The following is a 26,810-nucleotide window of genomic DNA, read 5'->3' on the forward strand; positions in this document are numbered from 1 at the left end:
GCGTGAAGTGGAAGCAATTCCACGTTTCGTCTGATGAGTGTGGTGCTGGAGGCCTCATTTTAGTCTTCTTTCCCTTCCCACCCCGTTTCCTAAAAATAAGGAAAGGATGGGAAGGGGAGGTGGATTTAATGGAGGAAGAGATGCATAGGAAGGTTAAATATTCTCTTTTTGTGCGTCTCCTCCTTCGTCGATTGAGGGTAGGCAACGCATCTGCAATTGCAGTATATCTTTGACAAATTTCATAAAGATCCGATCAGCCGTTTCGGAGATACCTTCAAATAAACATCCATCTATCTAAACATTCGCATTTATAATATTATATTAGTAAAATTTACATATTATCCGCGACATTCACATAGTCATATTTTATTTGAGAACACTGAATTACACATCTGCGTTAACAATCTTAGTTATTTTTTACTTGATGGCTATTGTTCAAGAAAAAAGGTTGATGAGCATTGTTTAGTTAACTATGCCTTGTAGAATACGCCTCGTTAAAATAACATACGAAGCAAGAAAGTTCTATTGTATTCCTCAAGATGTTTGCAAAAACTTCTCTGATGTGCATTATCTAATTGTTTTGTAATCTAATCATAAAAAAAATACTGAGGTTTAGGTTGCTTAAATATGAAAAGTTATTTCTATTAAAAAATCTTTACGGAACGTTTTATATTTTTAATTTATTTTATAGAAAGGTTTACAATACAGGATTTTCTGTGGTTAAAACAATTTTAATAAATTTAAACGAAATCGTAACATTTTTAAATATGTTTTTTCTTTGTAGATATATGCGAAATAAAGAACAATTAAAACATTTTACCGTGAACTGGAGCCAAGCCATTTCAAATTACTTTCACTCATCCAATTAGCACTTGTCGTGGTACGATGCGGGTGCTATTATTTTATGAACTAAAGAACGTCCTCTCATTTGTATTGAGCCTTCTTTGAGTCCTCTAATACACAAACCAAAACTTTCAAAGTTTAATTACTGCGATAATGATAATATTTTTTTTAATTACTTCAAGTAACTGACAAAGGAGAATGGACCAGATCTTACCAAATTCGAGACGAAAATTTAACATACCACATGTTGACTTTTGCTTTATAGAAGAAACAACAAACAACAACGAAGTAAGAAAGTTGAAGTTAGAAACATCATTTAGAAGAAGGTAAAAAGCGTGAATAATTAAACGTTACATAAATCGTAAGTTAAAGAACTTAAGATATCACGTAATTAACAAAACATAACAAAGTATTTCAAAATTAAAATCTACAAAGAGTCTACCATTGCGTTGCTATTTTATTTCTCATAAACCTACTATTAATTATGAATATTAACGAAATTATTCGTCGTGTTGAAAGTTTTCAACCTTGCTCAAACATACATTATACGAGTACGAAGCCTATTAACAGCGTCCGTTGGTGACATAGTTTTCATTTGTAAATTTGTATGATGCACCACAGGTAAAAGTTAGTACTAGCGTCAGGTTGCCTAAGCTCTGAAATAACAACGCTACGTTCAAATACAACTTTGTTGCGTGTTTTGCATGCATCATAAATTAATATTCATGTTAAATTTATTAATTCACTTGCTAAATTAACATTGCATGAGTATTATTTATGTATAAGCATGCATAATTTAATCGTAATATTTTTAGAATTACAATATATTGGTAGAGTATTACCTAAACTAATGTAAACTGCAATCTGACGTGTTCTTTTTTGTTTCAATAATCTCACAATTGCTTGATAGATTGAAGTATTTTTAAACTTATATTTTAGATTTTCTTGATTTTTTCTGTTATAACCTTATCTCTAAATATTAAATTAATTACTAATACATGAATTCTTAAACTATTGTGTTTTCTATATCTAGTCTATATATATAAAAGAAAGTCGTGTTAGTTACACTATTTATTACTCAAGAACGGCTGAATCGATTTGAATGAAAATTGGTAGGCAGGTAGCTTAGAACCAGGAAACGGACATAGGATAATTTTTACCCCGTTTTCTATTTTTTATTCCGCGCGGACGGAGTCGCGGGTAAAAGCTAGTTACTTATATAAGCAGATTTTTGTGAATTTACTAACATTTCTTGTGCTTATGGTAGGATATAGTTTACGACAATAGTCGAATGGCGGGATTAGAACCCTCAATCACGTGATCGGAAATCGTTATATTAAAATTAAGTTAAAACAAATAATTTTATCTTAATAAATCAGATGGTTAATACCAAATTTTTGGCAATATGATTCCTTATAATAATTAGGCAAGAGCAAATAAAACATCCAGTGTGGGCAAGATGACAGGCGCAAACGGCAGACGCAAACAAGACCACCACATGCGGCATCTGTTTTGAATTATCGAGAGTGGGTCATACTCGTAATAGACAGCGTTCAATAAAACGTCATCGCCCTATACGACAGTACATTAAGTAGGTCAAAGTCAATGTTCTATGAGCTTGTCCAGGAAGACCGCCGTCTGTGGCCGTCTATCCGTTAACGTAATACGTCTGTACACAACGTCCACTTTGTGTGCCTAGCACACAACAACAATGATAACTTTCCATTACATCTTGTATTACGTTCACTTTCCTCTCGTTTATTGATTGCCGGATATACGAGTGACCTATTTAAAAAAGTATATTTCATTCATGTGCTATCGCTTCTATTTGTTTTTTGTTAGTTTCTGCTATTGTTTGTTTCTTTTTCTGTCATCTTTATTTTTTTAAACTGTGTCCTGTGAGAGAAAAGATAGGTTATTATTATTATGTTATTATCTTACCAATATTTCAAAAACGTATTTTGGAATTGTTTCTTATCACGTAACTCCTCAACTGTCGAACAGACTTTGATGGAAGAGGGATTGATTGCAGTCTTAAATAGCATAGAGACTACTCAGTTTTCTAAGATTTCGCGTGGACTAAGTCCCGGAGAAAGTAGACTATAATTCTGTTTCACAAAAGTGTATCTGAACATCGGTTATCATGAAAATTTATATTCCTCCGCGACCGCACTGGAAAAAAGGAAATCGAATGGAAATTCATTTAATTTCATTATTATTCTTGACAGCCAAATGTAACGTATTCACAGATAAAATTTCCATCAATGTCATTATTTTACGATTTTATGTTACTGTGCGTTTCAGCTATAATGACTCTTTTACTCACACAAATCCCGTCTCACTTTGGACCTTTGGGTATTGTGTAGCTAACATGCGACTAATCGTTATTAGTAATCTGTTAATGCTAAACATAGTTATTAAAAAACTGGCTGTCAACTTTGTCCGCGTGAAAGTAAAAAAAAAAATGGAATAAGTAGTGTCAATGCCAAAAAAACTGCCAAAGATCCTTGTCGGATTGATATGGTCTATTGAATACAGAAACCTGAAACATAATGTTGAATCTTTTTTACACATGAATTTATTTGTCACGGCACTCGAAACCTACAATTACAACAGTTCTCATCACGTTTAAGTTTAACACAACTCATTAAAGAGGGCTCTATGTTAACTAAGATTTTAGTACATAATTTATCTTATAAAAGTCTCAATTCTTACTAATATTGTAAATGCAAAAGTTTAGTTGGATGGATGGATGTTTGTTTAAAGGTATCTCCGGAACGGCACAAATGTAGAACATAGTCTAGAAGAACACATAGGCTACTTATTACTTTTTTAATTCCGCGCGGACGGAGTTGCGGACGACAGCTAGTATTGTAATATTTTTCATAAGAAATAAGCGTAATAAAGAACAATATGTATAAGAATAAAATCAGATAACAGTAGATAATTAAGACAAGTAGGATTTATTAGACTCAATGGAAAAATAAAAAAAAAATCGATCATAAACTTGTTTTATATTTTATAGAATCATCTTCATTTGAAGTACGCTAAATCTTTTAACGATATTAGAACTGTTTGCACATTTTTAATATTATATTTGTTTTTTCTTATATTGAATGTAATATTTTTCTTATACTATTTTTAGGTGATATTTAGATACCTTTATTCTTCGTTTATTGTGGAAAAGCTTCGTTATTTCACAATGAAAACACGTATTCTCAAATTCTAAGAAAATATAAATATACAGCAATATCTTTCAAAAGGAAGCATACACTACACATGTCATTATTAACATAAGAAAATAAATTTAACAGTTCTAAGTATTACTCGTACTCGTAGCTCAAACGTTTGAACTGCAAATGCCAGCTTTTGTAACATATAGACTGTGATTGTCAATCAATTAAGCGTAAATCGAACGATGCATTCCGATAGAAAGCAATGCCTTTGTAGATTGTTACAGTGTAAATACTCTGACTGTTGTAGTAACCCCAAAGCGATGTTTAGAGCGTTTATCGGACATACAGAAATAACTGGGTGCTAACACGACACAGTATGAACGCCACACGAACACGTTACTGTTTTATTCACATTATTTTTGGCATTTTCATTTGTGTGAATGGTTGCATAAATTTTTCTTTTGTATAAGACCGTTTGAGTCGGAAATTAAAAAAAAAAATTAGAAATTAGACTAAATTTGTTCCATTTCATATAACAAATAAATAAATAATAATAAATTAATTGACATACAAAACTACAATTTTTTTTCTTTATAATGTTAGTGTAGAAAGGGGTAAATGAGTGACGGGAACACCGAGGTGAACATCGACGTCCATGGGATGCCCATGAAACTCCAACACTAGAGTGCCATGTAACTCCGAAACAGCAAAACGTATCAATTTGAAGTTTGGCACAGATACATCTTTTCGATCTAGATTAATGCATTTGTTATTTTTTTATCCCGGAACTGTACCGTACCTGAGGGTTAGTTTTGCTTTTTGCTTTTCACTAAACAGGAACTGAGCAAATTGAAATACTCTGATTTTCTTCAAATCTAAGCAGACGAAGTTGCATGCAACAGCTAGTATGTATTTATGTAAATTTTTCCATCCGTTCCATTATAACCGTTTGTTGCCTTAACTATTTTACCGATTTTTAAATGTGTGGTGTTCGATTCGTATTCAATATTTAGTCGTATTCGATTTTTTTTTCCTATAATCAGTCAGACCTATATACAATATAAGTAATATTAAAAAGCAAACTTAAAAAGATTGTTAATTTTTTGAAAAAAAATACTAGTAATGACAAGTTTTTTTATCTTGCTTATTAAGCAATGATATTGTCGAGAAAACATAAATATATTTATTTATTACTGAAATTTGTAATAATTTTTTAACACTACAATATTAATGAAAAAGATGTGAGGAATTATTTTACCTTAACAAATAGTATCCACATATTATGTTAGTGGCTTTGATATTTACTTTCCGCTCCTACAATTATTTGAAAGCCCCTTTGAAAGCTGCAGTTTTCGCTGGTGTAGCTTTTCCTCGGTAAACAGGTTTTCATACACAGATTTTTTAGAATATTTACTCGTATTAACGAAAAATGTTACTGATTCATTATTTTCTTCAAAAGATCACTTCATAATGTCATGTAAATTTTATGATGTTTTATTTATCTTTATTTTTTTAGCGTAAATTAATTTTAAAACAGCTTTTTAAATTTTAACTTCAAGGTTATAATTATAAAAGTCATTAAGTTCCGTCTTCGCCAGTCTCTGAAAAGAGCTCACAGTTTCACTCTAGATAGTTAAGTGTCGCAAAGGGTATAAGAACAATTTCTAATATATTGTATGGATATATTTTTTTGAGTACACGTTGAATAATTGAATTTATGTTTTTTTGTATAATATGAATATGTAAATATCACAACGTCAGGGCTACCAAAATTAATATAGAGGTCGTTTTCAAATTATTAAATTTTAGATGATTTTTTAAAAACATTTTGGATGAAATAGTAAAAGTTAACATGATAATTAAAATTACGGCTTAATTCCGTTAGCATAATATTTCTCCACTTTATTGTGAATGTTTTATCATTCGTAGTTGGGAATGCAAAATTAACTCATTATACTTTAATCTTCTTTAATATTATTTCTTAGCCGAGAAGTTACAAAACTGTTTATTATATCAAATTTAATTTTGGAGCAAAAGTTAAAAGTAATTAATTAAATCACGCGCGAACCCGCACACTGCAGTTAAACTTTTTATTTGAAAACTGGCTGCCGGCCTTTAAACTCAGTTGCCGCTGTTGTTGTTTCTATAGACAGCAAGCGCTGTGACTATTATATTTTAAAACAATTATTTTGCTCGCAATTTCGATTGTCTTTTGTTACGTTTTTGCGTACGAAAAACGAAGTATTTTACACTGAATTTAGTCGTAAGAAATATGCTTTTATTACTTAATAATCGTAAGGTTCAAAGACAAATGAAAGTATAGTATTTTTCCATGTAAACGTCTAAAACCTTAGTATATCGCAAAATGTACATATACAGAAAGCGTTTACTCGTTTACTCCTACACACAAACGCCTAACACCTACACAAAACTTAAATATTCAAGGGCCGCTTATCGTTTTGCTGAAAAGAAAATTGCTCTTTCGAGTTCCCATTGGGAATATATTCTATTTATTTTTAAAGAACTTTTATCTAATTTGTACAATATATTTTAGTTAAAGTGCATTTGAGAGCTATCCATTACGACAGATGATTTCCTCGCTATAACCCCTGATTCAAAAATATTCGTCAGAGATGTATCTGTTTCAGACATGGACTCCACTCTTGACTTTCTTTTGAACATCAATGGCATATGATTGCATTCGTAGAATTCCTGGAAACAAAAATAAATTGGGTTAATTTTAATCATAATGAATATTGTTACTTCATCGAAGATCATCTTTGATGACTCACAATGATCTTATCTAACCTAATATAAACATACAAAAAAGACAAAACTATAACTAAAAGAACATCGTAATACCGTATTACAGTTGATAATAATTTATTTTATATTTTGATGCGTAACAACTTTTGACATGACTTGACAGTAAAATAATATAATAATTGCCGCGACATCAAACGTATGACGTCACATCATACGTAAAGAGCAGACTAAAATTTTTGTAGGTAATTAGGAATTCCAACTCTAATTTTCACAAACGTCATGTGATGGCTAATATTTTCCAGTGTTGTGTATCTATGAGTGTCCACGGTGATAATATTAACAGAATGACATTTCAAAAAGCAGAGAAAAAAAATTGTGTTACAGCAGCAGTGGAAGCTCACAGTTACGACTTTAATAAATGAACCAGTAATTTTCATCATCTTGCTTTTGTTCCATAAAATTTTCACTGCGCTCTGAAGTCTTCAATTTGGAAATAATAAAGCAATTCTGCGGTACCCGACGATCTTTCATACAACAGACATCAGTCAGGTCAAGTTCCACTGCAGTTCGACAATTGAACGACCAGTATCGTCAGTTTCAGTTTTCGAAATCATTGAAACCGTTTTGATAGTACAATTTGTTATTTACATTTTTATTTATAATCATCCTTACATTATATCTTTAATTGTAAAATAAAAACAAGTTAAAAAGATAATTTTTGTAATTATAATTAGTATGAAAAACTAAAAACAGTAGAGAACTTAACAAACGTATTTTGTAGAATATTGACTTGTAGTCGTAATTCCCCGCTTGCAATTATTTTCTATATCAATAATTTTATAATGTTATATGAGGATGAATGATTATAGAAAATCAAAAAAGACAAAATATTATTATGGTCAAAGGTCCTCGACGAGTGTGCAAAATTTCTAATCAATCACTTAGTATAAATATATATATTAAACAATTTGAGTTCGAACATGCGTCGGCTTAGTACATAGTTAGGTAATATATGTCATGTAATTTTTTTATCTCTCTATATCTCGAGAACTCCTAAACGGATCTCACTGAAATAAAATTTACATAAATGTAGAACATAGTCTAGAAGAACATATATAGGCCACTAAGTAACATTTTTTATTTAATTCCGCGCGGATGGAGTCGCCGGCGACAGCTACTTAATAAGTCTCGACGCGATTGTAAAAATCAACAAGGTTGTTAAAATTTTCACAGGGGGAATATTTGGACACCTAATAAACCTAGGGGTTATATTTCAGGGGACATAAATGGACTAACCCGATTCGTCTACGTCATACGTTAAGCTAAATAAGAATTATTTGTTAAATTAAATTGCAGTAATATTGAAACCGAATAGCGGTAAGTTTATACAGATTCTCATTAAAATAAATAAACATGTTTGCGATTGCTTTACCTTCTTTTGCAGAGAAAATGTGAGAGAAATAGTTGCTCGTTTGAATCGACTCGTTAGTGCCACAATAATCTGTTCTTGCATTAAATTGTGTTGAATTTAAAGAATCTTATGAACTTGTTCTTGTTTACTCGTTTATTACGTTTTATAACTGATGAAATCTTATTCGATATACATTCATTATTTTGTCTAAATATACAAAAATAAAACTTTCGTATGGATATATATCAACTTTAAAAATAGACATAGTGTAACCAAAATTAGATAATGTCTTCTTAGTTGGCGCTAAAAATAAATCTTGTCAATTTGTTCAAAATTATATTTTTATTTAAATAAAGAATCTATTGGAAACGTAAAATAGTTATAATATTATTTTGCATTAAATTATTAAATCTTTCAAATAAATATTTGAAGTTTAATTTGATGTTCCAATTCGAAAACATTTTGGATCGCTATCGAAAAGAGCTCAGCGATGGCTGTTTGCAGTTCACTTGAGTTTTGACATGAGTGCATTTCGTTCGCGGTCCGTATATCGCCTGAATTTACATGCAAATGCATGTAACTCGGACGTCCCGATTTCAAGTAGGCTTTCAATGAAATCGATTTAAAGCTCTCGAATGATGCGCTTATATTGTTATGCTCTTGTTCGTAATTGATGTCAAACAGATAAAATAATATCGGAATAATTAATCTATGAACAAAAATTTCTATTGGTATAATTTGCGAATGAATTTGTGAAAACATTGTAGTACATAAATGTAGGCATAGCAATTAGCTCCTCTCATACTAACACATGTATGTTCGTACACTTATTTTGAATTATATTTTAAAAATAATTACGGCAAAGATGACAATAAAAATTACGTTATCTTTTTTCAAAGTTTTGACAATGGAAACCCACAGTTACATGGTATCTCTGTTCTCCCAAAAAATCGAATGAAAAGCAATCAAATTTTGATCAAAAACTCGTCAGTCTATTCGACAAAGGCAATCATGGCAGGGGCTAAAATGAAACGAGTGACTGTAGGAACAAGCTGATAGACAAATACTAACATGTTTTGCCCTTTTTAGCCCTAACTTTGACTTTTAAGAGACAGGACCTTGCACATTCTCCTCTGTGTGATTAAAACAAACAAAAAATCATAAGAGCTTTGGAGATCTTGTTTGTTTTGCATGTTTTAATTGCTCGTACCTGTTTGCAGATTTTGTGTGTATTAAATTTTGAGACAGTTTGCGTTCACGTTTTAATTTTACATCAAATGCCAGCAAGACATGCACATGTGTGATAGTCATTTTTACTTCAACTCCCGCGACAAATTTATTTAATACAACGACAGCTCTTTGCTTAATCCGTTTCTTTATAGTCTAAGGGTCCAAGTCATGAAAGCCTTTACAACGTATGATGTGCATTATCGGAGAGTGCTTCTAGGCGGGAACTTTACGCGAAAGGAAAATGAACATCGAGCAAAAAAATATTATTGTTTCATATAAAATGCAATAACATTTTATGTTACGGTTACTTCTATAGTGAACAAAGTACGAAGGGCTAAACTCAAAATGAAGAGTATCAATATCTTTAAAAAAATATATCATAACTCCGAAACGTGCAATTGATTCAAGTCAGTCGGACTTATTGATATTTTTTCATCATAGACTATTTTTATGAATGTCAATCAATTAAAAAAAAAAAGTGTAAAGTAATAAAAATATGCTAAAAGTTTTGTAACAGTTCTAGCAATAATAGGACATATGATATTCGTTCTTTGTTTCCTTTATAATGGTGCGGTAAAAGTAATGATCATTTTGAATTAGTTATTTTATTACACGGTGTAACCATCTTTTAGGTGTTATATCTATACAATATACATGTTGTAAGATTAAAATGCCATTGAAGCATTTCAAGTCTTGCAAAAAAGGTACAGTTCTTTAAAACCTTATTCGACCGCGAAACGCTTACAATCAATTCAAATCTTTTACTAATCAATTACTATAAAAAAATAATAAATGTTACTACGTAGATGAGTTACTGTGCGTTGTCCATCTTTCTCTAGAAAATAAAATAAATTTCAAACAGTTTTAAGATTATTATACCAATGCAAAGGTGTTTTAACAATGTTTATATTCTACCCAAAGACAGAAGACGGTGCCTAAATAAAATTTGAAACATTCTTGGATCACGAAGTAATTGATATGTTTCATTTATTTACTAGTTCTATCAAGTCTTCGGTAGTATAGTGGTCAGTATCCCCGCCTGTCACGCGGGAGACCGGGGTTCGATTCCCCGCCGAAGAGATCTTTTTATTTTATTTTTTACAAGAAATTGTCTTCAATTTTTATTTACTAATTAAAATCATTGGAACCCGTCCATGTTCCGAGAGCAGCGAGTGGCAACGGTAAACCATTGTTTCGATAGAGTCTTAGGTAGATTAATAAATACGTAAGCTACATTTTATTAGTCGTTAGAGTTTTGTTTAGTCTTACTTATGGAATTTAACCCACCATTAAAATTTTAGCTTCTTACACATTGTATTAGAGGAAAAATAAATATCCTTTTCTCTGTTGAAAACATACATTACATTATCGTGGAAAAATGTTTAAGCCATAGTTTCTTGATTGCATTATCAGCAACAACAATTCTTTATATTAAGTAATAACGCCGCCGTTAAGTAGAGATTTCTCTATGCAATTTTTATAAACTACAAGTGTTTAAGGTCAACGGCTATCGTGTAACATCTTGCGCTTACCGTTTATATAATAATGCATCTTCACCCCTACATTTAATATAAATTATACGATGACATTCTAATACCACTGTTATATATTAATAATTACATTATTTAATAATTTACATTAATCAATTGTTTTTTTTATATTCTAATTATATAATAACTCCTAATAAATAACCAAAATTGGTTGTTTATGTTCCATTTTGATTACTAGAATACACAATTCAGACTCATAATTGAGACCCAATTCTTAGAATTTCGTATAATCTCTTTCTACATCGTGTTTTCTGTGAAAATTACTTCAATGAATCTGACTTCAAAATCTTTGTTTGTATCGAAACACGGACGAGTATTTTCTAATAATTCTCAAACAAACCTCTTAATAATAACAGTACATTAAAAACTTGTCGAACATAATATTCTGCGAAATTCGATGCTGGAAGCCAAGGTGGTTAGTAACAAACTCTAACTTAAATGAAATCTTAACAATAATAAGTAAATGGATCGGCCCTGACGTGAAAGGATTTCAGTTCTACACAAAATTGAATTACGGCTATCACGGTTCGAACTCTGAAAGTAAATAATATTAGAAAAACATTAACAGAATGACTATTTTCACATATGAGTAGAATAACTAGAAAATATCAGACATATGCGCCATAATGAATTTTATTAACGTTTAAAGTTTTGTCTTGCAAAATTTGCGTTTCAAATTCGAATTATCGATATTCAATAGACATTTCTACAACAATTTAGCACAACACTAGTATAGCGCTTCGTACACAAGCCAATGTAAAACTTCGAAACCAGGAGAAAATAATCGCTCACCGACTCACGCAATACGATGTCAGGTTCGTACACAGAGCGTCGTCGCCGACATTTCTATCTGTCATCAAAGACAGTCTCAAAAGGTAACTAGCAAAAGGTTTGTCAATATCGTCATGTGAAAAGTCGCTGCAATTTTTCAGATGGTGGAACAATAGTTGACATTTATTCGCTGTGCCTGTACCTGTACTGATAGAATAGACGACTCGCATCGACGATTCAATGTTAAGTGTACGGAGCGCGCACAACAATATTCTCGCGACTCAACCATACAATATTAGTTTCGACAATTTACGTTGCTTTGTACGATGAGCCTTATCACCGTGTTCTCTTCTGAGATATTTTCATTTGTTTTAATTTGAAGGTAAAATTAATAAATTCTTTATGAACTGTATAAAACTTCGTTCTCGCTTGGAACGGAGATTTCAGATCATTAACTTTAATAAACCAACTCCGTTATTAACTCTTACAACCTTAATTATTTTTGTTTGTTGTCTGCTTTTAACCTTTATTAAATTTTTAACAAAAACAAACAAACAGATTAAAACGGACACGCAAACGCATTTAACTCCGACGTCACATTTAAAGCCGGCTTAAAGTGAAATTGATTTAAAAGTCTCCAATGGCTTTCCAATGTTTTTATAGCATACTATCTGACTAAGCATGCGTTGTATTTTCCAAAGTCAATAGTTTCAAATAATCAATATAACTAATGTCAAAATACGAGCAAAAGTTTCTTTAAAAAAGTTTATATTTTCTTTTATACCTATAGATATTATTCTGGACGAAAGTGCAAAATTGTCAAAGAATAAAAAAAAATCAAATGAACTAAATAAAAATTATTTTTCCATTTCCCATCTCAATTTGTGCAAGAATTAACAAGATTTAAAAACATTGACTATCCACTTCAAAAATTACTTATTTTAATTAGCGAAAAAAGTTTTTTTTTAGTCGAGCTTATTTTTAAAACATAAATATATATATATATATAGATTCCCATATTAAATACTCACTTCATTAATTAAACAGCGGTGAACACAATATTGATGTAACGTAGATACGTCAAATTTTCGCCTTCGAGCCCTGTCCTCAGGTTCAGGAGGTCCATACTTTGGTCTAGGTTTTAAAACTCCCACCAGATTCTAGAAACAAGTGTTATCAAGTATAATCATTTTGTAGTAGATAGTTTTCTTTCTGATCTAAATAGAATCTATCTAACTTTTTACTATTCACGAACTAGCAAATATATATAAAAACTAGCTGTCGCCGGCGACTCCGTCCGCGCGAAGTTAAAAAATAAAATAAAAATAGATGTTGGCCGATTCTCAGACCTACTGAATATGCTCACAAAATTTCATGAGAATCGGTCCAGCCGTTTCGGAGGAGTACGGGAACGAAAACTGTGACACGAGAATTTTATATATTAGATTAGACAACATAACCTAAAAAAAAATCCATACATTTTACATAGTTGACTTCTAATAAACTTCCTACTGAGTTTTATTTTTATTACACCTACATACATATTAATACTTGCTTACAAGAATGCCTAATACAAAAGTGATCCCTGACCATGAAAAGGTCGGGAACCCTTGATTTACGTCATACAAAATGATGAATTTCCAATACCATTATACTCACATTTCGAACAATAAATTTAGCTATTGTTTTAATTTGAATTATTGTCACAAAACAAAAAGAGAATAAGATCCACGTACTGGCCAGTATCATTTGCACTTTTTCCGTAAGATGTATTAAAACATACAATTTATGGACAATGAAAAACTGAAATCAAATATGAGTAAAATTTAAACAATTTAAGTATCAATATTAGACGACAATATTTAATATTAAATTTGAGCAACATGGCATCACTGCCTTAGAATTTCTCTCGAGTAAATCGTGTATTAATAAATTAGCAGTCACCCGTGACTTCGTTAGCAAAGGGTTTAAAAAAAGGTAGCCTAAAATGTGTACTCATGTATCCGCTACATTCCCGTCAAAGTCCAGTGAAAATCGGTCCAGCCGTTTCGGAGATTACCAGGAACAAACGTGGCTTTGCGGGTACACATACAAAGGTCGTTATGAGCAACGCAAAAACATACAGACACTCCAATTTTGTTAATATGTATTTATTAAAACATATTGTCGTGTGTTTTCCGTCGAGCCAATCGGCTTACCGATCATCAGCCATATTGTCATCCCTTTCAATCTCTTTAACAAATTCGAGATAGAATGTATCAATAGAAGTGTCTCTACAGTCGAATTCTACGTTAGAAATTCTGAAATATAAATTTTACTCGAGTTCGAAATAGAATACTTACAAACGTCAGAATGGGATGCATAGCCCAGCATGTAGTCCAAAATTGTGTAGGCTTAAAACCCAGTGAAAACTGAATATCAGTTGAAAGGTTTCCAATACCGTATAACCACATGACAACGGCAACTTTAAAACCGCCTAAATACAACACGGTCAAATTTATACCTTGTATTAGTCCTATTAATTTGTGCTTGGAAAGCTGGAAAAGCCAAAAAATACTTATTAAAAAGAACACAGAAAATTAGTTTTTCATGAGTTTCAGTGTTTATCTATTGAAACATTCGTTGTAACTCCAATGTAATTAACAAACTGAGGCGCGCCGAACAAATAACATTGTGACTATTTCGCTTAAGGTCTATTTCAATGTGCAAGTAATATCTAAATTCCGAAAATCGCAACGAAACATTAGTACTTAAAAAATAAAAATAGTTTTCCAAAATTCATATCAAAACAACTTCAGTATTTCTGAAGTCCGCTAAATTGTTCTAAAACCACAACACCCTCAATTAGCCTCCCGATAATCGACCGGTGGCTTACTCACCAAATTATAAAATAACATCCATAACAATAATTTTAATAGGCTGACCTTTTATGATTAAATTACTGTGAATTTGTCAAGTGGTTAGTTAGATCAAATACAAAATATTATAAATTAATTTGACATTGTTGGAATCAATTTCAGTATTATTAAAACTTTCTCGAACTCTATCCAGAGTATCTTGTTCAAATTTCTCAATGTCAATTATTTAGTTGAAATGAAATGTAATACAATCTCGAAACGTAATTGAGAAATCAGATACTTGTTAACGTCTAACTAACAAAGCGTAGAAAATTATATATAAAGTTTCTCATAATAACTAAGCAATAACTTTTACATTAAATTCTTGGATCCTTAGCTATTTGGACGAGGCTTTGCAATTGTGTAATAATGTATTATATGTATACACTATATTGAACTAATCATTGTAATAGAACGAAAATTTCAAATTGTAACAAAAAATATCTCACTTTACACTAGTATATATCAATATGGGTTTGGAAGTGAATCGTGATTTTAAACCAAAACGTATTGACGAAAAAAAATTTGCCACCGCTACAATTTTGGTTGTCTAGTTTGACACTTGTCAGTACTGACAAGTACTCTGCGTATATGATTGAAATATTTGATGTTAAGTGCTTTTAATGTCCGCTTCACCGCTTGTATTATATTTAGTTTTAATTTCAGACAGAAACTTAACCCTTGGTCTTTGACCAGGTGTAAGCATACTGAAGGACAGACTGGAAAGTTATCACACGTTAATATTACAAACTCGTACATTTTTTATGGTCGTCAGAACATTTGCAGATTAATGTTATGAAATCGTTGTAACATTTTACGAACTAGGTCAAGTTTTTTAAACATCAAGATGCGCTATGACCTTTAAATTCATTTTATATAATGAAATTTAAACGTTCCGTGTTTTCTAAAATCTTAGATTACAAAACAATAAACATTCCGGTTGCTATTTTGTTAATTCGTATTAATATTTATTGTTACATTAATAACTAACATTGATATTTTTGAAGCATACATGCAAAGTTAATTTCGGTTTCTACTAATATTTTTTAAAGGTATGAAAAATCTGCAATTATTTTCCGTGAATATTCCTTTATAAAATAGTTGAGTTAATAGTTTGCTGTAGTTATTCAAAGTGTAACAAATATGTAGTAAATTATGTTCCATAATTATAAACATTTCTAAAAGCCAGGTGATACGTAAACTAGTTTATTGCTAAATTTGAAAGTATTGGGCGGCGGCCAATTTTCTTAACAAATATGTCCACTCCATCAATTTGAAAATATTTTACATCGGAACACTACAATAAACTTTCGTAAATTACATATTTTATCGAACGCAAAGCTATAAAAACACTTATGTATTTTTATTTTTATAAAAAATATACACAACCACACATCGTAGTATATGCTTCAAGTAAAATTTAAATAAACCCTAAGTAAGAAGGTACTAACCGTAGGTTTCTGAGACCTAAATCCCCCTTTAAAACATATTGTTATCTCTGTTTTGTCAAAGATAATGAGAGGGATGACGATAAGCTTTATACAAAGATGTTGGTATCAGAAACCAATTTTTAGTAACGTTTGTTTGAATCAAGATAGGAATATATAACATATAATTATATTTTCTTTTTAATTTGGATACAAAAACAATTTTCAATATATTCCTAAGTTAATTTGACTTATTTACTGTTCGTTTGACTGCATAATGGCACGTAGTGATCACCTGTATTCTATATTTCGACTGAGTGGCCCTTAAGCATGGTATTATTTCAATAGAACCTAAATTTGAGGTATGTAATTGAACATTGAGAGTGCGAATGTGAAACTACAGTACGAATTTGGAGTTTAACTGGAGTTATCAAGTTGTAGTCAATAAACGTTTAAAGCGAGGCTCAATCACTGAAGAAGCTGCAATATATTCAAATGAACATTTCAGTATTCGGCCGTAAGTGTGTCAGTCTTCAGTTGACAGTTATTTTCCTCTATAAATATGTGATGATATTCAAATTGAATCGTACTAAGTTGTGCAGTTTGTAGTGCTTCTAACATCACGCCTCATATTAATGCCTGTGGAAATTCACTCGGAACGCTGTGACCTATATGAGAATACGACGCAATGTAACATACATACATCTGACTATATGTTTATATTCATTTACCTATGATATGTACTGCACTGAAACTTTTTGATGTATAACATTAAAAGATTATTAAAACACGCTCAGGTCAGAATTTTAACTTTCTCTTTTTTCTGTATCAATTTTGGGTGTCAAAGTTAATTTTACATATACTGTGATGACTATTTGCGGTAAATATGATATAAATAATATTCACGTGTCATACAATATTGTTCATAATTGAAATTAAATAGTAAACATATAAGTGTAACATTGCCTGATAACAATGATTAAAAGCAAAAGAATAGAAGTAAGAAAAGGTGAATCGCGCTTAAACAAACGAACGTCTGTAATTGATTGCTTTCAGGGTAAACATTTTAATTTGCTTAAAAGCGATTGGAGTTGCGGACAGGGTTATTTTGATTGGTATATTTTTACAGAAGTCGTTTAAGAAATAAAGAATACAACCATCATTCTTATCGGGATTCTTTCTCATCAAGAATATCGGGTAAAGCGTAGTAAAATAAAAGGAGGTTTCACTATGATTGTACTCGAAGTAACCTTGTCATTAACCTTTAATGAGGTAACCATATTTTAAGATATATTGTATCGCACGAATATCGGAACATACACATATGGTATGTATGTTTTCACAAATTAAAATAAATAAAATATTATCGTTTCTCAGATCAATCTCACGTACATTAAGAATGTAAATAACTTCCGGTTCTTATTGATTGCAATGATTCTTCTTTATTTTCATTTGAAAGATTGTCACATTTTTTTTTAAATTCTGTAAGTTGACCATCTTTAGTTAAACTTCACGATGTAAAATATTACTGTTATTATTACTAAAATAAAAAGAAATCTATATATGTACATATCAATACGTGAAGTGAACTTTGTACCCTATTTCACGGAAATTGTACGAACACTTGGGCGTAACACGATAATTTGTGACAATTGCTTTCGTACCATCTATAAAATATGTTTTAAAATTTTAGCAACGCCCCTACTGGACATAAAGTACAACAAAAGTTTTATACTAATTTTCACATAATTTACGATGACGATACAGAGACAATTTCCACAAATATTCGTGCCACAGCCACCAGATGAACGTGAAATTTGACAAAGTAAAGATAATGTGCAATGTGATAATGGTAATGCAATTTAAAACAAAATTAATTATGAATTATGGTCGATTTTCAACAACTGAGCGACCACTAATTTAAAGAAAATTCACATAATAATACACGGAACGAATGAAGATACGTAATCGTTACAAGGAAACAACTATACCGCCGAAAAGTTTGTGGTGGTCTGCTTTTACCGGAATAGTACTTTATTTTTGTTGTTTAAATCTCGGGTGTGGTTGCCCCGCAGCGTGTGAGCGATGAAGGCAAAGGTCACAGTGATCGACCGGATGTCTGCCTTTGTCTTGTGAGATAACATTTACCGTGCCCGGCCAACGTTTGTTGACAATGCTCTTGTTTACCGATGCAACATTGAAACTTGTACCAACATCATTATACTATACAGGATTTAATTATAAAGTTAACTAAAATTGTGATAGCGTATTTCTGTTAGGTTTAATAACATGGTACATTAAGTTAATAAATTAAGAACATTGAAGACCAATTAGTGTTATAACTTTCATAATTTGAGTTGAAACATAACCGAAGTTCAGAAAAAGTATACCCGAGCTTTAGCCGTTTTTGATTAATTTGTAACAATGTATCACAAAGGATTAAAACAATTTATTGTTGTAAAAGACGAAAGTCAAACCTAACGGCTTAGCTAGATAGCTGAAAACTCATAGCTAAGTAGAGCTATATCAAGTTATATACATACATTATATATTTTTAATAGATGTAATACAAATGTATATACAGTTTATACCGTGACAAGAATTGCTTTATAGTACTTTAACTAATGTAAATTTCATTAATCGAATGTGTTGAGTAACAAGCAATCGTAAATTATAGCAACACCATTCCCTTTTGCATGTAAAATGTTCGACCTTCAGCTACACGCTGGCGCAATGAATTTTTCGCAAAGCCCTTGAATTATTAAAGCGAGTTGACTTGTTTAGGGGAAACGGTTCCAGTTCTAATACACATACGAACTCGAGCTACGTCCTTTAACTTTGTAATTTAATAAGTCACGTTTTCAATAAACAAGGTTAACATTAAAATGTGAGCTACATTTTATTATAACATATTAGAGAGTTCTGCAAAGATGCAGCATCACTCCTAAACAACAGAACAGTTAGAATGTCAATAGAATTGTACTATTTATAAAATATAACTTGCTGTACTGTGTTGTCGCTGGGCGTCGCATCTCATCAAACTGTTTACGACTACATTGCTCTAGCCCATCCATTGTGTATGCATTGCTTACGAGTACCTCCAACACAAATGATTCTGAGGTTCTATGTGGCATGTCGTTCTTATGTGTATCATAAAATTACGTAGCATGGTACTGCTGATGACAAAAGTTCTGGCGTTAGCCTCGCTCATATGGCATCGCTGTATTTTTCGACGTACTCGTCATGTAAATCGATGAAATATAAAAAAAATCTTCAATGAATTTTCGTTGGATTTTCACATTTTTAATAGCGATGCCAGTAAAATTCGTTGAACGAAAGGCAATTGAATTTCAAACGAAATTCGAGTGTTGATATCAATCACTTTATACCATAAGTCAAAAATATTCTACATTTTTATAAAATTGATGAATTGACTTTTATTCAGTTATATTCTATTAAGAGGATTTAAATATAAGTATTGAAATGAAAAAGTCAAAAGGTACACGCGCGCTTATTTCAAAGGCTGTTTTATATTAGCGAGTCAGAAGCTCGTTATTTTTTTATTGAATTTTCCTCGTGGTGCAACTTGAATCCTCTGTATAGCTCTCAATACTAACCAAGGAAACTTATGCTAACCTATAATTTTTACCGTCATTTTATTCTGTAAATGTCGCATAATATAAGAATCTCAACACTTTGAAGAATATCGTGTTTCAATCAGAATGTCGGATCTTGATGCAAATCAAGCGATGGAATCAACTTCAGACTTGGATTTTTCGCAAATGCCTTTCCTGTGCTATTCAAATCTCTGATTGCAGAGTTTCAAAGGTAAAAATTCTGGTTATATTTTATTTCAAACCTTAAAATCTCCCGTAAATTAAAATTGTATTAGAACATTTGTAGTTCGAATGTATCACTATACAGGAAAAGATGTTTTAAATTTTACGTTTATTTATTACTTGTGTTGTTCTATTATTTTATAATTAAAAAAAAATTGTTCTATTAAAATGAGATAAATTAATATAAATAGCGTTAGGAAAAGTACAGCATGTTAATTCATTACGAAAAGAGACACAATAAAATTCACTAACAACATGATTTATTATGAAAATTTAATAAACCAGGTCCGAGAATTTCCTAACGTCGTTTAAGAGACATTTTTCCCCCGTCAACATTCCAAACTAATACAATTACGCACATTTTTCTTCATATTATTTCAAGATAAATTGAAAGGCTTTAAGTATTATACCAGATTTTTATACGTTAGATAACTTGTTAAAATATATTGGAATAATATCTAAGCTCAACATATTGTAAAACTGGGGACGTAAAGGAGCCTTAGTTTAAGTAGAACTCTTTTGTGCCCCTTTGAGGATTTAGCTGGATTAACAATATCGTAACTCCTTAAACGAGGTTTAGACTAAGCGCCATCTGGGCCCGGCCATCTCAAGCCCGGTGAAGCTGTAAATGCCTCTTCAAGGCAAACAGTGACTACGTAGTAACAAAAAGATAACTCTGAACTACATAATGACGAACAAGATATTATTATATTCTCGAAAAGATAAGACGCACTTACACCTTGTTCCAATCCAAACCCTTAACCGTAAACGGACTGTTTGTGACACAATACGAAAAAACCCGTAAATTACAAAACATTTCTGGTAAAACTTTTATCTTCAAATAACTATATAACATCAATGTATCTCACAATTATCAAAATAATCGAAAAAGTGATACAATATAACCGACGTGTATGAAAATTGACGTTAATCTGTTTAATTCGGCGTTGAATCGAAACGAGCTAAAGACTGTTAAGTTTTAAATGGAGCTTAACTCACGGGCCACAGTAGTGTAAATTGTAGTGCGAAATAATTGTACGTCCGAGTTGACACTTCACAGAAGTTGGTCGAGTGGATGAGTTGTATAGTTTTAGTTAATTAGCTCGACGAGGAACCTACACATTGTTCGTATTTTGCTGATGACTTCTACGCTAACATGGCACAGGCCCTCACACTCGCTTGTACACGCTAACAAGTGCACTGTCTACCTACTGCAACCTATTATGTATTCAATATTAATGCACTGAAATATTAAATAACATTATGTACCTACATGTACATATGTACTCGTATTAAATATTTTCTGTAAAAATTATCTTGCTTGCCCTATTTTAAGTATATTTACCTATCCTTCTCTACAAATTACTAAATTATAAAAGTACTTAAGTAATCGAGTTAAATATTTACCATCGCTACAGGATACGATAGGTTACAGCAACAAAAGCATAATATTCCCACCATGTATACAACTTTCACTGAACGAAATTCATTATGCAAAAGCTTCGATATCGTCAACGTCAATAATGCCTGAAAAAAAAAAACATCACTATTTGTAATTTGAATTTTAAAATAAATATATTTATAATAAAGTATAATCGGTGTGGCACTGCCGCGCTAATGTTAAACTTGTATCAGAAGTCCTAGGATAACAATCATACGTGTGTTTACTATTAACTATACATAAGTCCTTTTTATTAAACTTTGACAACATACCTTAAGGGACATATTATAAAAACGAGTTATCTATCGAGGTTATCTTTTACTTGGCATTTATCGATAGCTGCCAGTCTTTTCCCTTTGACATTAAAATAAAACGTATATATGTTTTGTTCAATACCTTAATACGTTCAGTAGTGGACAGAAGATTCCCTAGGGATGCAGTAAGAGGCAACAAAATAATTCGGTAACTTACAAGAACTATTATGTTTCTTTTATTTTTTTCTTCTTTACTTATATTCGGCAACAAAACAATTCGGTAACTTACAAAAATATAGACATAAATGTTTCATTAATTTTTCCTTTTTTACTTGTATTAAGCATAAACAAATACACGTTCAACTACAAATAACCGTGGGTTGATATTGCATGTCAGATTAAATATATGAACAGATGAAGAAATATTTACTAAAGCCCAATATTTTTTTAATTTACATTTCCCGTATTTAATATTTAATATCTATGAAGATTAAATTTAAATATTTTAAGAAGTAATAATGAACATTTAGCACGATTACGTATGAAATTAGCTTCTAGATTTAAATAGGCTTTTTAATGTCACCTTAATAAAAGCTTCTTGTTACAATAGACCTTACAAAGGATAGAAGAGAGACAATTTTAAAATAACTCTGCCACTAGAAGGCCGAGACTGACAATATTACTATAGTGCGATGTAAAGTAAGATAGCTCTATGAACGTTGACCTCTTTTGTGTTTCACTTAATAGCCGAGTCTACATTATTGTTGTCTAACGACATTTATTTATCGCTAGAATAAAAGAAATAGTTCTACGGAAACCACAAAGGAAATTTATTTAATGCTGTCGTAGTTACATTTAAAAGTTTCGAAAAGTTATAATTATAACCACATAATTTTTCTATCGAACGTATCGAAATATACTTACCAAATATGCGCTAAGTGAGCACATTACACTGAAAAATATGTAAATTGTAAAAACTTTTTGCACGTGCAAAAACTCTGAACTCAGTGGCAGTACAACAAACAGAAGATAGTGTGATGTGATCTCAGTATTATCATCTCTAATACATAGAGTCAATGCTTGATACAGTACACGTACTATAATAGATCTCGCTAAAGCGAACGTCGTGAAAATTATTGCGAATATCACCACTGCATTATCGATCATTGTGTGCTGGGACATGGTGCCAAAATCGTAAACACCGACCAGTCCAATGCCAAAGGCGAATGTTATGCGATCGATTGCTGAAGTCTGAAAAAAATAGCCCCGTTAATAAATACAGTTCACATAAAAGAAAATGTATGAAATGGCTAGTTTAATTTTCTAATATTTGTATTAGGTAATGTATGAACTAGTTAGGTTTAAATGTCCTATTAAAATAAATTGAAAAAATCGTACGAAACGAAAACTAAAAGCCGCAAAATCAAAATGCAGCAAAGTAACTATGATCGTTTTTGTAACTTATATCACATAAATCGAGTTTATTTAGATTTATGCGGAAAATTTGCGTTAGCCGGTACTTTGAAGACATTGAAGACGCTCGAGATATCTTTTGTAGTAAATGTGTTGGTTAAATGCTATAAACAAGTATTCTTTTGGTTTTATTTCAAAATATAAACAGATAAAAGGAAAGTTTCATTTTATAATTAATTTAACAAAATGTATTACATAAAAAATTAAATCTTATTATTAATATTATTATGGGCCCGATATAAAAGGCAGGAGGTTCCTGTGTCTGCAGTCCTGATCGCTGGTTGCTTGAGCCATGGGATTCCGCAGCCGGTGAGATTTTTATATAATATATTTTGTCATTATTTCTTTTATATCATTTATTACAAATATAATTAGTAAATAAATCAATATGATTATTAGTGGATTAAATTTTATTTACAATTCTAACTTAAATTATTACACAACTGTCAAATACGACTACTTTACCCTAACCAGCGCTTTGATTGGAGAAGTTCGCAGATTCCCTTTGACCACGGAAACCGACTAAGATATTAATTTCATCGTATTAATAAACATTTTGATATATTTTACCTACCATGTCTGCAATAATAATCAATTTTACTTCTTACTAACAACTTAAAAGTTAGTTAAATCCCTTTGTAACTAAATGATAAAACTAAATGTAAAAATACTGCAACGTATTTGCAAGTGTGAACGTACTTTTTGTGAAAAAGTGTACTCATGTTCATGTTGCGCTAAATTAAATGACGGATACTACACGATGATTATAGAAATTGAAACCAATTAAGTATAACAAAAAATAACACACAAAATATACGAATTGAGAACATCCCTCTTATCAAAGTCGGTTAACAAAAGAGATCCTGAGTACACAAAAAATATCGATTCACGGACGCTCTACGCTAAAACGGACAACAATAGAGAAATTTGAATTCAGTTTGAGACGATGCAGAGTCAACACAAAATCAGGCGACAGTAAATAGAGGCTATGAAACGGATAGGACACAAACTAGAACAGAGAAATGTGAATTACACGGCGATGAATTCACACTCGAGTACATTGCACTTCAGAATGAATTGTCCCGTAACTAGAAACGGTCCTTTTTAATCACAAAGAGAAGGATGAACTCGTCCCCACTTCACATAAATTAGTCGCTCTGAAGATTTTTTAATTTGTAATTGTAATTTATCTAATTAGTTTTTAAATTCACTATAGTAAGCTTACTTTTTGACTAAGATAACATCATTTTTTAATAGAAGAAAGAAGAGTCGAGTACATTAAAATAAAAAACAACAGCTATTCTTACTAATATTATAAATGCGAAAGTTTGGATGGTTGTTTGCTAGAAAGTATCACAAAAACGATTTAATGGACCTGGATGAAATTCGGTACAGATGTAGAACACTGTTAGGAAGAGCTTCAAATCAAGATTTTTTCATACCACGCGGACAGAGTCGACAACTACGATGTTATAAAAAAAACATATACTTTTTGCGTCCATTGACCCATCGTCAGATTTTCAAATAATATCATACTGATTTGTCATAGCACTTATAACAGTAGTTTACGTTTCTTTTAGAAACCTGTCTTTAGATTTATATAAAAATTATATTTTTTCAGTAAAAGTACCGAATGACTTACGTATACTCGAGGCGCTGTGGCATCAAACATTTGACTAATAGCATTCGAGAAAAAGTATTCAGCATAAACTAAAGTGAATAATAGAACGAAAACTGTTGAGCATGTTCTCCAGAGCGCTGATATTCTGACGAGCTGAAATGAGCAAACAAACTTTATTTCATGGTAAGTTCATTTTAATTTTTACCTTTTAACTTATTATACGTCCTTGCTAAAGTATTTTATGTCAAGAGCACCTATGACATGGCTCTATACCCTTGGCGTTAACAATTCTAAATAAATTGAATTAAAAAAAGTATGTAAGGTCACACGGCGAGCACGGATATTTTTAGAAAACAAAAATGAAACGTAATGCGTGAGTAGTGGTGTAATATTATTTGAGTAATAATAATTCGTGACAATATTGTACTTTATAATAAAATAAACCAATATTAAAAATCACGTCGAATTAATCACGTACATATTCAGATTCATCAGTAAAATTAAAGAACATAATTTACCTTAATAAGAGTTGTATCTGTCATAGTAGCTAAAAAAAAATTAATGATCCAAACAAGAGTTATAACAAACAGTCTTGAGCTCAATTCTTGTTTGTCGGATGTAAAATACGAATCGCTGAAACATTAAGTTACATTACAATAATGTTAAGAACAAAAAACTAAAATGAAACAAAAGATGAGAATATGTATTTTAAACCATCTTAAGAAATAGAAAAAGAACGTTACGTGTCTAAAATTACGCATTATGGTATTAATATGGAAAACGTTCTCGGATGTTTGTCCCAATGGTTACTATCTCCATATCATTAACCGTAATAAACAATAATTTACGACATATTTTATAGCAAATACCTTTATCAGTTATACGTTCTAAATGATAAATATCTGAAAATATTTTCCATGTCAACAAAACTTATTGTCACATTTCAGAAGAACCTTCATAATTGTTTCTCAGAAAATAAATTCTCAAAATATAATATGATCCGTAAAGATCAAAAGATGGGTACAAAGTAAAAGTTCCAAATGGAAAATTATTATCATGTAAGAAATATAATGGCGAGTTTTCACGGTGCGCGATTCTCAGGACAGACGCAAACAATGATTACAAAAGATGCACGCTGAGCTAGCTTTCAACTTTGAGCTGAAACACGGCTTTTATACAACTCATATTGGTGTTATATGCTAAAAGAAACTTACTGATAATTGACACTGGCAGACGTTTCGTTTAAATTTGTCAGGTTATTCATTCTACAATTGAGAATAATTTTAACGGTAGACACACAATGCCGATTTTTTTTGTTGCACTTTGACCATGGCGGGATTAAGTGTAGACCAGCGAAGAAATAACGAATCGCATCTGCTAAATCACCTGCTAACTAAATATTAATTAATAGTCATTAACAGTCATTTAAACTTCTTTATTTTTGAAATCTAATCATAAAGAATCATTTAACAAAGAAGTCAAGCGAGCTGATAACCTGCACCACTCAATTTATCTCCTACAAAATCTTTACTCCGTAACTATGAGATTTGAAAGGAACATCTTTTCCTCCTCTCTATTTCTATCTCTGGCTCTGATAAAACTAAGATCATAACATGTATAATAATGTATTGGTAGTACGGTTCCACCGTTTGGTTCAATCTGGTTTTACGTTGGTGTGATTTTAACAAATCTTTCAAGTAAAATGTAAGGCTTACAATAATATTCCATAGCAGTGATTGCAATACACAACCCATATGAATACCCCTCAGTAACGGGTTCAAATATTGATAGCAGTCAATTCTTCTTGTATATTGCTTGATGAATAAATCCATAAACATATAAGTTATACCCATCGTTATTTCAAGAAATATGAAATCAACAATTTTAACTGAAAGTGCAGATATTTTTTTCTTAACATAATTTACATAAATAATGCTAATATTATAATAAGAGAAAGTAATAAATTTTGCTCTACTGAAATTATAATACTTCACTATTAGAAAGTTACTTTCTTCATATTTTATGTGTTTTTGTTGTAGTAAGGCAATGGTGGTTTGTTAGTTAGTTTTATAAAATAAGAAACACATACCTCGATCGTATAACACTTTTGA

At 31.1% G+C, this 26,810-nt stretch overlaps 1 non-coding gene across 1 annotated transcript; it reads left to right on the forward strand.

The window, feature by feature from the left end:
- Window positions 1-10,434: 10,434 nt before the first annotated feature.
- Window positions 10,435-10,506, forward strand: Trnad-guc. Its single transcript has one exon. It is a non-coding gene; the product is annotated as a tRNA-Asp (tRNA).
- Window positions 10,507-26,810: the final 16,304 nt, after the last annotated feature.

Source organism: Papilio machaon, chromosome Z (genome assembly GCF_912999745.1).
Source record: "Papilio machaon chromosome Z, ilPapMach1.1, whole genome shotgun sequence".
In the NCBI taxonomy this organism is placed as follows: domain Eukaryota; kingdom Metazoa; phylum Arthropoda; class Insecta; order Lepidoptera; family Papilionidae; genus Papilio; species Papilio machaon.